Source organism: Choloepus didactylus, chromosome 1 (assembly GCF_015220235.1).
Source record: "Choloepus didactylus isolate mChoDid1 chromosome 1, mChoDid1.pri, whole genome shotgun sequence".
Taxonomy (NCBI): domain Eukaryota; kingdom Metazoa; phylum Chordata; class Mammalia; order Pilosa; family Megalonychidae; genus Choloepus; species Choloepus didactylus.
Genome location: NC_051307.1, coordinates 1,777,770 through 1,793,138, shown reverse-complemented (window position 1 = coordinate 1,793,138; position 15,369 = coordinate 1,777,770). Strand labels below are relative to the sequence as shown.

General features: G+C 46.6%; 1 pseudogene; it reads left to right on the top strand.

Moving 5' to 3' along the window:
- Positions 1–2,452: 2,452 nt before the first annotated feature.
- Positions 2,453–14,647, top strand: LOC119504581 (annotated as a pseudogene).
- Positions 14,648–15,369: the final 722 nt, after the last annotated feature.

Here is a 15,369-nt window from a genome sequence, read left to right as displayed (position 1 = left end):
GCTCCTGTGTTCAGTTCTTTTGGGCATATACCTAAAAGTGGATTGTCCAGTCATTTGGTAATTCTATACGTAACTTTCTGAGGAACTGCCAAACTCTCTTCCACAGCGGCTGCACCATTTTACATTCCCACCAGCAATGACTGAATGCTCCTATTTCTCCACATCCTCTCCAGCACCTGTAATTTTCTGTTTCTATAACAGCAGCCATTCTAGTGGGTGTGAAATGGTATCTCATTGTGGTTTTGATTTCCATTTCCCTGATGGCTAACGATGTTGAGCATCCTTTCATGTGCTTTTGACCATTTGTAACTCTTTGGAGAAATGTCTGTTCAAGTCTTCTGCTAATTTTTAAATGGGTTGTTTGTTTTTTTGTTGTGGAGTTCTACATTTTCTTTATATTTTGGATACTAAACCCTTATAGGATATGTGGTTGCCAAATATTTTACCCCATTCTGTAGTTTGTCTTTTTATTTTCATGATGAAGTCCTTTGATGCACAAAAGTTTTTAATTTTGATGAATCCCATTTATCTATTTTTTCTTTTGTTGCTCTTGCTTTGGTGTAAAGTCTAAGAAACCATTGCCTACCACAAAGTCCAGAAGATGCTTCCCTACGTTTTCTTCTAGGAGTTTTATATATTTTTTATTCTTGTATTTAGGTCTTTGATCCATTTTGACTGAATGTCTGTATATGGTATGTGATAGCGAAGTTCATGTGTTATCTTGGCCAGGTTTTGGTGTCCGGTTGTTTGGTGAAGCAAGCACTGACGAGATTGTTCCTGTAAGGATATGTTGTGGATTTAAATCATCAGCAAGTTGATTGCATCCATGGCTGACGACGTCTACAATCAACAAAGGAGGATGCCGTCAGCAAAGAGAGACGTCTCATCCTATTAGATGAAGGCCTTAAGGGAGAACTGATGATCTGAGCAGTCAGAAGGAAGATTTTCCATCGCTACTTCAGCCAGCCGGCAGTCTCTTGGGTAATTCATTGACTCTTCTTTGGAGTTCCCAACTTGTGGCTGTCCTACAGAATTCAGACTCACCAATCTTGTGAACCAATTGCTGTAATAAAATTCATAATATTTACATATGTATGTATATGTCCTGTTTTTTCTGTTTCCCTAGAGATCCCTGACTAATACATGGTGTGAGGTAGGGGTCCACATCCACTCTTCTGCATGTGGAAATTCAGTTTTCTCTGCTCCGTTTGCTAAAGAGACTATTCTCTCCCTATGAGTGGACTTGGAGCCTTGTCAAAAATCGATTGGCCATTGACTTGCCAGCCTTATAAAATATCATTTGGCTATAGTTGTGAGAATTTATTTCTGAATTCTTAAATAATTTCATTGGTCTCTATATCTTTCTTTGTGCCAGTACCATGCTGTTTTGATTACAGTAGCTTTGTAGTAAGTTTTAAAATCAGGAAATGTGAGTGTTTCAATTTCATTGGTTTTGGCTACCGAAAGCTCCTTACCCTGCCATATAAATTTGATGATTTGCTTTTCCATTTCTGCAAAGAAGGCTATTGGGAATTTGATTAGGATTGCATTGAACTCTTGTAAATCACTTTGGGTAGAATAGACAACTTAATATTTAGTCTTCCAATCCATGAACCTGGAATGCTCTTTCATTTATTTACATCTTCTTTGATTTCATTTAGTGATCTGTTGTAGCATTTTGTGTACAAGTCTTTTACATCCTCGGTTAAATTTATTCCTAGATATTTGGTTCTTTTAGTTGCTACTGTAAATGGAATTATTTTCTGATATCCTCTTCAGATTGTTCATCACTCGTGTATAGGAACACTAATGATTTTTTCTTTGATCTTGTACCCTGCTACATTGCTGAATTAATTTAGTATATAAATTTGTTGTGAATTTTTCAGGCTGTTCTACACATGGGGTCATGCTGTCTGCAAATAGGGAAATTTTTACTTCTTCCTTTCCAATTTGGATGCATTTTATTTCTTTTTCTTGCCTAATTGCTCTGGTTAGAACTTCCAGTACAATGCTGACTAACAGTGGTGACAGTGGGCATCCCTGTCTTGTTCTGATCTTAGAGGGGAAACTATCAGCCTTTCCTCATTAAGTAGGATGTTAGCTGTGGGTTTTTCATAGATGCTCTTTATCATGTTGAGGAAGTTTCCTCTTATTCTTAGTTTTCTGAGTGTTTTCCTCAAGAAGGGATGCTAGATTCTGTCATATTCCTTTTCTGCCTCACTTATATGATCATGTGGGAGAGAAGCTAGGAGAAGCCACCATGTGTATTGCCATATGACAGAAAAGCCAAGGCTCATTGGCAGCCAGTCCCAGAACATCACAGACCTTGGGAGAAAGCATTGCTTTGCTGACACTTTGATTTTGGACTTCTAGCCTCAAAACTTTGGGTGCTTTCTTAGAAGACATCCTGGGCCTGCAGAAAGCTGCAGGACTCCATCAGACGCTCAGAAGCATGGAGCTGTGGGGTGGATTTCATGAACACCCGGAGGAGGCTGATAGCTGTTCTGGATCTGGAAAATTTGATGCCCACCCAATGACAGATTTGCTTCTTCCAAATCTTAAAAGTGTCCTGCCCGTCAGAAGACAAAGTCCTTCACAGTGCGACCGATTGCCCTTTGTCTCCCGGTGTTTGCAGTTCTTGTTCCTGCCATCAGAAGGAGGGCAGCTCAGCTCCTCAAGTGGGAAATGGGGAATTGCACAGTTGGCTCCATTAATGAAGATGGTACAACGGAAAGACTCACGGGAAAAGGAAACAGCAGCAGAGATGAAGCAAGATTTAGAGAAGTTGTTACAGAAAGCCTGAGTCCCGTGGAGGAGAGGATCCGGTATATTTCCAATATGGAAACCAACCTCATAGATTCAGAGCATTTCCAGAATTTCAGTGTGACAACTCATCAAGGATTTAATGATGGTTTCCTCTAGCTAAGTATCTTATTTCCCTGCATCCGAGCCCAGGGAAACTCAGCAGATGAAATCTCTACGTCCTTAACAAGACTGAATCCCACCTTGCTTGATTTGCAGCTCAGTATAGAAACACTGAATAGCAAAGTCCAAGAGAACACATTTAAGCAACAAGAGGAGACCAGAAAGCTTTGCTAACGTGCAGCAAAGATTATGCCTATGAAAGGCGGACAGATGCATTCGGAACAGGAAATAAAAGAAGTGAAACTGTTGAATATCCCTCATGATCTCAGACTTAAAGACGGGGAACTTGAAGAAATATCACTTTAATTCAAGGCCCTCCTTGTCCCCCAGGTGCGAAAAGAGGTTGAGGCGCCACTGGAGAAGGTGGTCCACGAGGATTCCGGATCCAGTAGGTCCGCGGGTCTTAAAGGCGATCGGGCAGCAGTCGGCTCTCCTGGGAGCGAGGATTCCAGGACTCACAGTGAGCATGGGGAGGCCGGAAAATCCTGGGCGAGACGGCCAGAGGGAGAAGAGGGGAGTGGGAGCACAGTAAGACCCGTACAGCTCCCCGATCCCACAGGGGCAGGGCCCTTTTAAGACCAGCTGGGTTGGGCGGGACACCCTCTGCTGCCGTCTCGGTCAGCAGCCCGTCACCCCTGGACAGTTGTCCCCAACTGACCTCCAGGATCCCTCTGTGGCCTCCAACCACCTGCCCTGGTTCCCGGCTCTCTCCTGGCGTCCGCGTGGCTGCTGCTCCTGGGCTGTGGTGCCACTGGGGACCCTCCTCCCAGGCTCAGGTCTCTCCCGACCCCATGCGCGACCCCCACCGTCGCCCGGCAGCCCTGCCCTGGGCACCTGCCCCGTGCTGACCGGTGGCTGCTCCAGCCCATCCCCGGACGCCGGCCAGGAACCCGAATCTACTGGGTCCGGGGGCAGTCTCAGGGGTACTGATTACACGTGGATTCTGTACATTTCAAAACGTTGTTCTCGACCAGGGGTAAGGATGACACAGAAGAGTCATCTCTCAGTCAGCATAAGCCCCTTGTGGACTTCTTGGAGCTGGACATAGAACTTAAATGATGCACATCCTCTCAGGCCTTGTGGAGAGTTTCCGTGAGAAACAGTCGAGTGGACAGGCAATTACTTGCATGAGCAGAGCTCGACTGGGGAGAACAGCGCTCTATTAGGATTCAGAGGAGATCAAGATTTTTTAATTCGTTAGAATGTCAAAAAAAGCTAATTGATTTTGATTTGTTTAGTTTACCTCCCTGTCTTCTAATTTTCCAAATTATAACATTTTTTTCCAGGTGTTTAAATGAGGTAAAAGTGGAATTTGGAAAGTTTATCCAGTAATTTGAACCAAGCCAAACTTTTTTCCTTAAATTACCCAGTCATTCTAAGCAAAATCATTTTTATTATGAAAAAATATGCTGATAATTTTGTACTCTACAAAGCTCTTTGTATTTGGTGCTTTATGTAACCAGTATAGATTCTGGAGAAGAATGTTTCAGTAGAACTGGAGTTATTTTGTGCAGGTGAAGAAAAGGATGAAAATAGGAAAGCTGTAAAGGAAAGCAAAGATAGACCAAAAAAAAAAAAAAAAAAGAATAGGAAAAACATGTTATTCTGTATCTTCCTATTGATTAATAAATCAAAATTCCACAATTCTCCAATCCTTCCCTTTTTAACCCATAGCCCCAGGGTTAAGGGTTACACCATTAAGGTTCTAGTATAATTCTTAAGTGTAACTTACATATCTGAATCTGTGTCTCACTATTCCATTCTTTCTGTAAGATGAACGTCTTAACACTCACCTCAAAGTGCTGTGAGGGTCAAATAAGATATTGTGTGTGAAGACACTGTAAAATCATAAAGTGCTGTAAACACACTAAAAAGGAAAAGGTGGTCACGTGGTACTTTCCCCTTCATTTTGTTAATGTGTCGTATTACATTAATTGGTTTTCTTGTGTTGAATCACCCTTGCATATTTGGGATAACTCCCAGTTGATCATGGTGTATAATTCTTTTAATGTGCTGTTGGATTTGGTTTGCTAGTATTTTGTTGAGGATTTTTGCATCCATATTCCTAAGGGATACTGTCTGTAATTGTCTTTTCTTGTGGCATCTTTATCAGGCTTTGGGATGAGGGTGATGTTGGCCTCATAGAAAGATTAGGAATGTTCCCTCCTCTTCAATTTTTTAAGTTTGTGCAGGACTGACATTCATTCTTCTTGGAATGAGTGGTAGAGTCCACCTGTGAAGCCATCACAGTCTTTTTCCAGTCTTTTACTTGTTGTTGGTCAGCTAAGATCTTCTATTTTTTCCTTCAGTCAGTACAGGAATATGTGTGTTTCTAGGAGCTTTGTCCATTTCATCTAGGTTGTCTAATTTGTTGGCATACAGTTGTACATAGTATCCTCTTATAGCCCTTTTAATTTCTGTATCAATAGCAATGTCCCTCTTTTATTTGTAACTTAATTATTTGTGTCCTCTCTCTCTCTTTTTCTTTGTCAGTCTAGCTTAAGGTTTGTTGATTTTATTGATCTTTTCGAAGAACCAACTTTTTGGTTTAGTTGACTCTATTGTTTTTTCTTCTCCATTCCATTTATCTCCACTCTAATCTTTATTATTTCTTTCCTTCTTATCATTTTGGGCTTAATTTGCTCTTCCTCTGTAGACTCCAGTTAGGAGGTTAGGTCTCTGATTTGAGATCTTTTTATTTTTTAATGAAGCATTTAGAGCTATAAATTTCCCTCTCAGCACTGACTTGGCTGCATCCGATTAGTGTTTGTATGCTGTGTTTTCATTCTCCTTCACCTTAAGATGTTTCCTAATTTCTCTTGGGATTTCTTCTTGGATCCATTGGTTGTTTAAGAGGGTGCTGTTTAACTTCCACATATTTGTGAATTTTTTAGTTCTCTCTCTGTTATTGATTTCTAGCTTCATTCCATTATGTTTGGAGAAGATACATTGTATGATTTCAATATTTTTTAATTTATTGAGACTTGTTCTGGGAGCTAACATATGGCCTGTCCTGGAGAAGGACCCTTGTGCACTAGAGAAGGATGTGTATCCTGCTGCTGTTGGGTGAAGCCTTCTAAATATGCCTGCCATTAGGTGCATGTATATTTATAATTATTATATTTTCTTATTGAATTGACCCCTTTGTCCTTTGTATCAGTTTTTGACTTAAAGTCTATTTTGTCTGATATTAGTATAACTATCCTAGTTCTCTTTCAACTACTATTTCCATGGTATGTTTCTCCCATCCTTTCACTTTCAACCTTCTTGTACTTTGAATTCAAGGTGAGTGTGCCAGTTTGAATATATTGTGTCCCCCAAACGCCATTATCTTTGATATAATCTTGTGTGGGAGACATTATCAGTGTTGATTAGATTGTAATTCTTTGAGTGTTTCTTTGGAATGTGCCCCACCCAGCTGTGGGTGATGACTCTGATTGGATAATTTCCATGGAGGTGTTGGCCAGCCCATTCTGGGTGAGTCTAAGTTGAGTCACTGGCGCTATATAAATGAGCTGATGGACAGAGGGAACTCAGTGCAGCTGAGAGTGAACTTTTGAAAGGAGCTACAGCCAAGAGGGACACTTTGAAGAAAGCACAGGAGCTACAGATGAGAGACAGTTTGAAGATGGCCGTTGAAAGCAGACTCTTGTTCTGGAGAAGCTAAGAGAGGACAAATACCCCAAGTGCAACTAAGAGTGGCATTTTTGAGGAACTGCAGTGTAGAGAGGAATGTCCTGGGAAAAAGCCATTTTGAAACCAGAACTTTGGAGCAGACACCAGCCATGTGCCTTCCCAGTTAACAGAGGTTTTCTGGACGCCATTGGCCATCCTCCAGTGAAGGTACCTGACTGCCGATGTGTTACCTTGGACACTTTATGGCCTTAAGACTATAACTGTCTAACCAAATAAACCCCCCTTTATAAAAGCCAACCCATCTCTGGTGTTTTGTATCCCGGCAGCATTAGCAAACTAGGACAGTGAGTCACTTGTGAAGAGCATTTAGTTGGGTCATGCTTGTTTTTTATCCATTCTGCCAATCTCTGCCTTTGACTGGAGAATTTACTCCATTTACATTTAAAGGAACTACTGATAATGCAGGATTTTCTTCTGCCATTTTGCCATTTTGTCTTTGTAAGTCTTATACCATCTTTGTGCCTCAATTCTATTAATGCCTACTTTCATATTTATTTGATTTTTTGTATTGTATCTCTTTGAGTCCCTTCTCATTTCTTTCTGCATATATTTTTTCATCTACATTCTTTGTGGTTATCATGGGGCTTAAATTTAACATCCTAAATCTATAGCAATCACATTTTACTTGACAATAACTTAACTTCAAAAGCATACACATACACTGTTGCTATAGCCCTCTGTCCCCCCACCTTTTCTTTGTACTTGTTACAATTATATATTTAAACATTGTATGTCCAATACCATAGATCTATCATTACTTTATATGCATTTGCAGTTTAGAAGTTGTAATAAGTAAAAAGTGGAGTCATATACCCCCAAACATACAATAAAAAAGTACTGACATTTATTATTACCTATATGGTTTCCTTACTGGAGATCTTTATTTCTTTACACTGCTTTGAACTGCTGTCTAATGTCTTTTCCTTTCCGTCTGAAGAACATCCTTTAGCGTTGCTTGTAGGGCAGGTCTAGTGGTAATGAACTCACTCAATTTTTTTAAATCTGGGAATGTCTTTATCTTTCTTCATTTTTGAAAGGCAGTCTCACTGGATATAAAATTCTTTGTTGGCAATTGTTTTCTCTCAGCATTTTAAACATTTCCTCTTACTGTCATCTTGCCTCCATGATTTCTGATGAGATATCAACAGTTAATCTTATTGGGGCTCCCACATACAGAACATATTGCTTATTTCTTGCAGCCTTCAGAACGTTCTCCTCATCCTTAGCTTTCAACTGCTTGACTACTATGTGTCTAGGCATAGTTCTCTTCATGTTTATCATGTTTGGGGTTCATTGGGATGCTTGAATGTGCATCTTCACGGCATTTGTTAAATTTGGGACGTTTTCTGCTTTAACTTCTTTCCTTTGTCTCTTCTCCTTCTGGGATTCCCATGGTTGTATATTGGTATGCTCAATGGTGTCCCACATGTTTCTTAGGCTTTGTTCACTTTTTTTGTTGTTGTTCTTTTTATCTTTCTACTTCTCAGCCTGAATCATGTCAATTGTCTTGTCTTCAAGTTCACTGATTCTCTGTCCTGTCAGCTCCAATAATTTCATTTATTGAAGTCTTGAATCCCAGTATTTCTGCTTGGTTCCTTTTTAAAATTTTTATCTCCATATTCAGACTCTCATATTGTTTATTGTTTTCATAATATCCTTTAGTTCTTTCTCTGTGTTTTCTTTTATCTCCTTGAGCATATTAAGGATCATTTTTTTAAAATGTACTTTTTTTGTATGTCCGAAGTCTGGTCTTCTTCTTTGATGGTTTCTGGATTTTTATCTTGTTCCTTTGGATGAGCCACCATTTCCCATTTCTTTGTCTTGTAATCTTTTATTGCATAGTGTACATTGTAATATTTTAAAGTGTTAAGTCTGGGATTTAGTCTCTGAGCTATCTGTTCCTTAAGTTTGCAGCTAGTAATATGACAGAGATTTCCTTGAGTGCCAGGACCTAAAAAATAAGCAAACAAAGCAAAAAACACCTTTCACAGTCTTTGCAAAATGTCTCTGTGCTGGTTGGTGCTCTCCTTCAGAGTTTAGTTCTCCTGTCAAGAAGATTAGCCTGAGATGAATGGAAGGTGCAGGGCTCTCCTTGCCTTTTCTGAGCCTGAGTCTTGTCCTGTGCTGTGCTTGCTGGTGGATTTAGGAAGCCCCCCATTTACAGGAATTTTCCCCTTCTACTCCCTAGAAAATAGACTTTCTCCTCTCCAGGTTGCTCTATTTGTGCCAATTTGGATGTATTATGTCCCCCAAAATGCCATTATCTTTGCAATCTTGTGGGGGCAGATGTATTGGTGATTAGATTGGAATCCTTTGATTGAGTGTTCCCATGGAAATGTGACTCAATCAACTGTGAGTGAAACATTTGACTGGATAATTTCCATGGAGGTATTGCCCCGCCCATTCAGGGTGGGTGTTAATTGAATCACTGGAGTCGTATGAAGGAGCTCACAGACAAGGACCTCAGAGCAGCTAAGAGTGACATTTTGAAGAGGAGCTGCAGCTAAGAGAGGACAAAACACCCCATGAGCAACAGCTGGAGAATGCCATTTTGAAACGCATCCTGGGAGCAAGCAGATGCCAGCCACGTGCCTTCTTAGCTAACAGAGGTTTTTCTGGACACCAATGGCCATCCTCCAGTGAAGGTACTCGATTGTCGATGTATTACCTTGGACAGTTTATGGCCTTAAGACTGGAACTTTGTAACCAAATAAACCCTTTTTATAAAAGCCAATCCATTTCTGGTGTTTTGCAAAAGGGCAGCATTAGCAAACCAGAACAGTATTGTATGACTTAAAGCAGGGAAGCCTTTGCCCCAGGCTGCTTTGACTTAATTGTTTCTAACACTGCTTTAGTTGTCTGCAAGCTGCTTCTGCCCGAAGGGCAAGTTCTGGGGAGGCAAACCACAGACAGGTTTCCTGGCTCAGTCTTTCAGGCTGCCACCCGGTATATTGGCACCAACACACAGGCACCCCAGTTTCCACATAGGGGTCACTCTGCTCTGTATGGAACAGGGCCAAGGGCCCACAGTGAGGGCACAGTGAGGTTGCACTGGGGAGGGGCCAGCAAGGGCTCAAGGGTGTAGACACCGCGGAGACGATGTGGAGGGCTGCAGATTCCCCACCTTCCGCTTCCAACACAAGCCGGCCCCTCTCGGGTCCTCAGCACTCCCTCGGAGACACTCAGAACACAGGTGAGAAACGCTTCAAAGTATCCAGCTGAGAAGACAGCTGGACAGTCTGTGACCCCCCGACTCGCTGTCCTGACCCCGTGACCCCCTGGACACGAGTCACACTGAGAAAGCAGCCGGACAGACCCCAGGCCTGCCGGACCCGGGCAGCATCTGGGACGAGACCCCAGGCCCTTGCAGCCTCTGTGAGGTCAGAGCCCTCCTCTGAAAAGGGAGTGTGGCAAGGGGGAAGACACTAACGTCAGCCAATGAGCACAATAAAGAGTAAGCACTGCGTCTGCAGAAATCGTCTTTCGCCTCGTGTGCCAGGTGCCCGTCACCCGGCCACGTGCCTCTGTGCCCTCTCACTGCACTTTTCCAAAGGCCACCATGAAGCAGGACCCTGTCACGGGGGGTCATGGGGGAGGTGGGAGGCAGGCTTGTGAGCCGGATGCACAACGGTCTGTTCCGCCCGCCCAGTCCAGCTGCCCTCTGTCCGGCCTCTGTCCAGCCTCTATCTGGTGCTGACTGCACGAGGTCACTTAGTTACTCTGGAGAGAGGGAGCCCAGGCTGCAGGGAGCAGAGGGCCTGAGGCCAGGTGTGCATCTCTCCCCCACCAGGTGGGACCCTGCAACAGGACGGAGGCGATTGAGGGACCCAGGACTGGGCACTTGTGTGCCATGAGGTCAGAACGAGGAAAACAGCAAACAAAGAAACAGCCTCGGTGTGTACATTTCATGAACCCAAACTGACCATGCACCCTGCCTGCTCTGGGGGTGCACCCTTTATTTTCCTTCAGCAGCAGTAGAGAGCATCTCTGCTCGGGCTTGGGTGCGGCACCGTCTTGCACAGCCCCCCCTCCGCCCTCCCCAGTGCTGATGCCGGCGGCCACGCAGCGTCCTGCCCCCCACCCTCACCCCAGGCCTCCGAGCACCAGAACCCTGACTGCGGCAGGAGGCTCGTGCTCTGGTGCCCTCCCCACAGCTCTCACTGTGCATCGGAGGTGCCGAGGCAGATCCGAGCAGCACCTGTGCCGGTGGGCGGGGCCGGCAGGTGGGTAACCGGCATCCACCTGCGGGAACCTGGCCCCTGGGGCCTGCCGGGCCTGCGAGCACGCTGGTGGCATCTGCAGATTGAGCTGACACTTTCACAGCCTCTTGGGGCCCAGGCAAAGGGGACGTGGCTCAGGGCCAGCTGGAGGAGGGGGTCTGGTAGGAGAGCCCCACGTGCCTGAAGGCAGAGCCCAGAGAACGGCCCCCTCCACAAGAGGCTGGGCCAGCCCCCCACAGCTGCCATCTCCAGCCTTGGCAGAGCTAGGAGGGAAACGCTCCCTGGCATTTGTAATCGCCAGCTGACCCTCTCGAGGCTGGCCTCCCAAATTCACTCCACCTGGGAGCTCCCAAAAGCCCCAAACCAAGGATTTAAAGTTGTTCTCAGGGGGCAGCGACTGCAGCAAACACAAACCTCTGTGGAAGAGCCACTCTCGGCCTTAGGAACCCCACAGATAAAAGCCCAAGACCAGGAAATCACAGTGGAAACATCACAAACGCCCCAGGACGCAAGGCACCGTCCAGGAGCCAGAGGAAGCAACAGTGTGTGGTTCAAAAAGACTCCACACTGGCATTTTCAGTGTAGAATATAAAATAAATTTAGATATGCTTGTATAAATAAAAAGGGGATTTAAAACATGAGTAAGGAGCACTTGAGAATAAAAAAGTTGCGGGACACTGATTACGTGCTTCAACTTGGCGGGCCTGGGCTGGGGGACCTGATCAGCCCCTGGGGAGGGTGGTGGGCACGGGCGACAGCGCCCTCCGCAGCCCCCCGGGCCTGGGAAAGTGAGGCCGGAGGCAGGCCCCATTTCCTCACCCAAAATAACACTGTTAGGGGAGGCTTGCCGGAGGGAACCGCCTTTTCCCCACCCCCTTATCTTGCCCGGACACTCCCCGTTGCCAGTGCAACTCCCATTACCACCAGTGCGCATACATTGTTGCCAGACACCGTTACCGGAGCAACTCTCGCCCCTTTTCAATCAACCTCCGCGCCCTCTCAGAACCAATCCAAGCCTTTAACCTCTACAGCTACCCCGCCCTCTAAACGCCCGATATAAGCTTGTACTCTCCCCTAATAAACTCTCTTGGCTTCTTCACCCTAAAAGAACCGTGTCCCGCCTGTTCCTTTCTCGCCGCCCTCCATACTTTGCACGCCTCCGCCGGGGACCGGGCCCAGTCCCCCGCCTCGCCCTCGCCTCCCGGAAAGAGCCCCCGCTGCCGGTACCCTCCAAGCAATCCTGAGAGCCTAGGATTTGGCAACCGGCCGCCACCTCCCCCCCCCAGACGAGTCAACTGCGACCGCAAAAGTGATCAAGCCAAATTGAGAAAAGCAAATAGAATTTCTAAAAATGAAAAATATAATAAATGAAATCATAATGGAACTTAGCAAATATTTAGAACTTAATAATAATGCAAATGCTACCTGTCGATATCTGTGGGATGCAGGTAAAACTATGCTTGGAGGGAAATTACAGCCTGAAGTCCTCAGAGTAGAAGAAAGCCTGGAGATTTATGAGCTACACCTCAAATTAAAGAAAATGAAGGGCAAAAGCCAGTGACACAGAAGACAGCCATGCAATGGGGATCTGGGAGGCCAAAAGTTGATTCCTCGAAAATGATGAAATTGACAAAACTCGGCAAGCCTGATCAAGATAAAAGGGAAGGCACAAATAATCTTAGGAACAGAGGACATAATCATGGAAGCATCAGTGATTATAGAGTGGATTTTATAAATAATTTTTTGCTAATATATTTTAAAAATTTGGATGAAGTAGTCAAAACCATAGAGAACTATTACTTAGTAAAAGCAAACCAAGAAGAAATAAATAACCTGAATAGTCCTATAACCATTAATTAAATTGGACCAATAGTTAAAAATCTTTCAAAGAAAACCAGGCCCAGATTATTTAACTGGCAAGTTTTACCAACATTTAAGAAGAAATAATTCCAATCTAAAAAAATATTTCAGAGTATTTAAAAAGGATTTTTTTTAAATCCTATGTCAGATATTAATGGTTAAATCTTGAAAAAATTCCATTTACAATCAGGAATAAGGCAGGTGTCCTCTCACCATTTTAGTCAACTTCATGCAGATTCTAGGAAAGGTTGGTAGGAAAGGCAGGAAAAAGAAATAAAAGTGACTTAAACAAGGTAGCATATTCATTTTCTTATGTAAATGTATGAATTCCAGGGCTGAGATTCAAGGCTCCACCCTCTTTTTGTCCTGTTGCAGTCATCCCATACACTCTAGTGCAAAGTGGCTGCCAATGTGCCAGCCATCATGTCTGTATTCCAGCCGACTGGAGAGAAGGAAGTATGCCTCCTCCTTTTTAGTTATTATGCAGACAGGTATATTGGCTACTTGCACTCCATCCCATTGACCAGAAGATAATCGTTTTCCCAGACTTAGCTGTCGTCTTGATTCTGGATGGCCACGTGTCCAGAGCAAATGGAAGCAAGCACTTCTGGCACTCTCTGCCCAGGAGCAAACACTCAGAATGAGGGGGTGCCCTGGCAGGGGCAGGCTGGCGATCCAAGCCAAGACCCGAGTCCTCCTTCCCCGCCAGGAGCTGGGCTATGCCACCACCCACTGCCCACCAAGGCCCTGCCCCACGGGGAGATGGGGGAGGGAGGCCGGGCAGCAGCGTGTCCTCCATGGAGGCTGGAGCATCGTAGGACAGAGCTGGTGGCTGCCTGAAACTCAGGCCCGCGATGCAAGACACCGATGCCCTTGTTTGTCTCCATGTTGCTGAAAGAGAAGGAGGTTTTAGCAGCTGCTTCTCTGCAGACCCACATATTGGCAACAAGGCTTGTAGCAGATCTGCAGACCTGGTTGCATTTTGTCTTAAATCTCAGGAAGGACATTTTGAGCTTGAAGACTCAGGAGAAACCTGGCCATGAAGCCCCAAGCATGGGGGCCCCAGCCCAGGGCCCCCTGCCAAGGCCCCACAGTCCAGACCAAACCTGAGGGGCCACAGACAAGCCCACCACTGATGAGGCCCCATGGCCCAGACCCCTGCCCCATCGGTGGACCCAGACCAAAGCTGGGCCCAGACCCCCCACACCCAACCCCGCCCCGTCCACCCCCCACACACCCAACCCCAATCCACCCCGTCCACCCCGTCCACACTGCGGCCTTCCGTGCTGAGCTCTGGGCTGGAGGATGGGCTTCCTTCCTGCAGCTGCCGTAACAGACGACCACAGGGTGGGGGGCTCAAAACCAGGGGCAGTCCCTACAGTTCTGGACGTGTCGGCGGGCACCGTCCGAAGCCTCGGGGAGGGTCCTTTCTACCCCTTCCAGCTTCGGGGCCGCAGGTGCCCCTGGCCCGTGGCCGCCTCATCCTGTCTCCACCTCCGTCCTCCCCGTCGGCGTCTCCTCTTCTGTCCGTCTAAGGATCCTTGTCCTTGGATTTAGGGCCGTCCGGGCCACCCGTAGGTCACATCCTGGGGGCCACAACTTGGTCACATCTGCAAAGACCTTCCAAATAAGGTCACATGCCAGGGTCCTCAGCTCAGGACACAGGGGGCATCTTTTGGGGCCTGGTAAGCTGGTGGCTCTGAGGAGCTGGGGAGGCAGTGCAGGGAAGGGGGGGTCCCGGGCTGGGGGAAGTCAGGGGGTCCACTGAGGGCTGCAGCTCAGGGCCCCCTCCCCACACCCAGTGCATGAACTCGGAGAAGCCTGGAGCCCTTGGGGTGCTGCCTCCTTTCGGGGAGCCCCTATGGGATCCCTGTCCCCCCACACTCTATCAGAGCCTGCTGGGGCCTGGGACCTGGTCTTCTGACCCCCCAACAGGCCCAGTTTAGGGGGTGCCCTGGTTGCCCAACACTGGGTATTTAGTGCTGAAAATCAAATCCACGCTCACCAGCCCCACGTCGCCCTCCGGCTGAGGGCAGGTCAAGGACGCAGCTCCCCCAAGGTCGGCCGGGAGGGGCGGCCCCTCAAGCAGCCTGTGGGTGCCCCTCCTCGCCTGCTGAGCCCACGTGGGTCCGGAGGTGTGTGCCTACAGGGGGTGCCTGCCAACCTGCCAGGCTGCGCCGCACGGGCCTCTCCAGCCCCTTCTTGGGGTCCTGGGGCCGCGGGCTCTGTGGCACCTGCTCGGCTCGTTCTGACCTTCCCTTGCACCTGGGCTGAAAGTAGGGGTGTCCTTGGGCTGACCCTGCAGTCAGCAGTTCCAGGACCCCTTTTTGTTGGGCTGAGACCCCTGCTGCCCCCACCCGGTGTTCAGTAAGACCCTCCTCGCCGTGGGTCGGGGGTGGGTGCCCACTGCCCCCTCCTCACACTCCAGCTCAAAGGGGAAGAAATGGGGCCCACAGAGGCCACATGGGGTCTGAGGCCTCCCCGGCAGCCGAGGCGGTCAGATGACTGGCTCCTTCCCCAGGACCCCCGGTCTGACCCCACTCCCATCTTGTTGGTCTTTTTCTTCTCCATAAACTGACAAAAGCCAATAGATGGTGCATTTCCATGGGCTGGCAGCTTGTCGCGCCGATTAAAACATCTTTAACGAGCTAAGCGCTATTTTAATGGG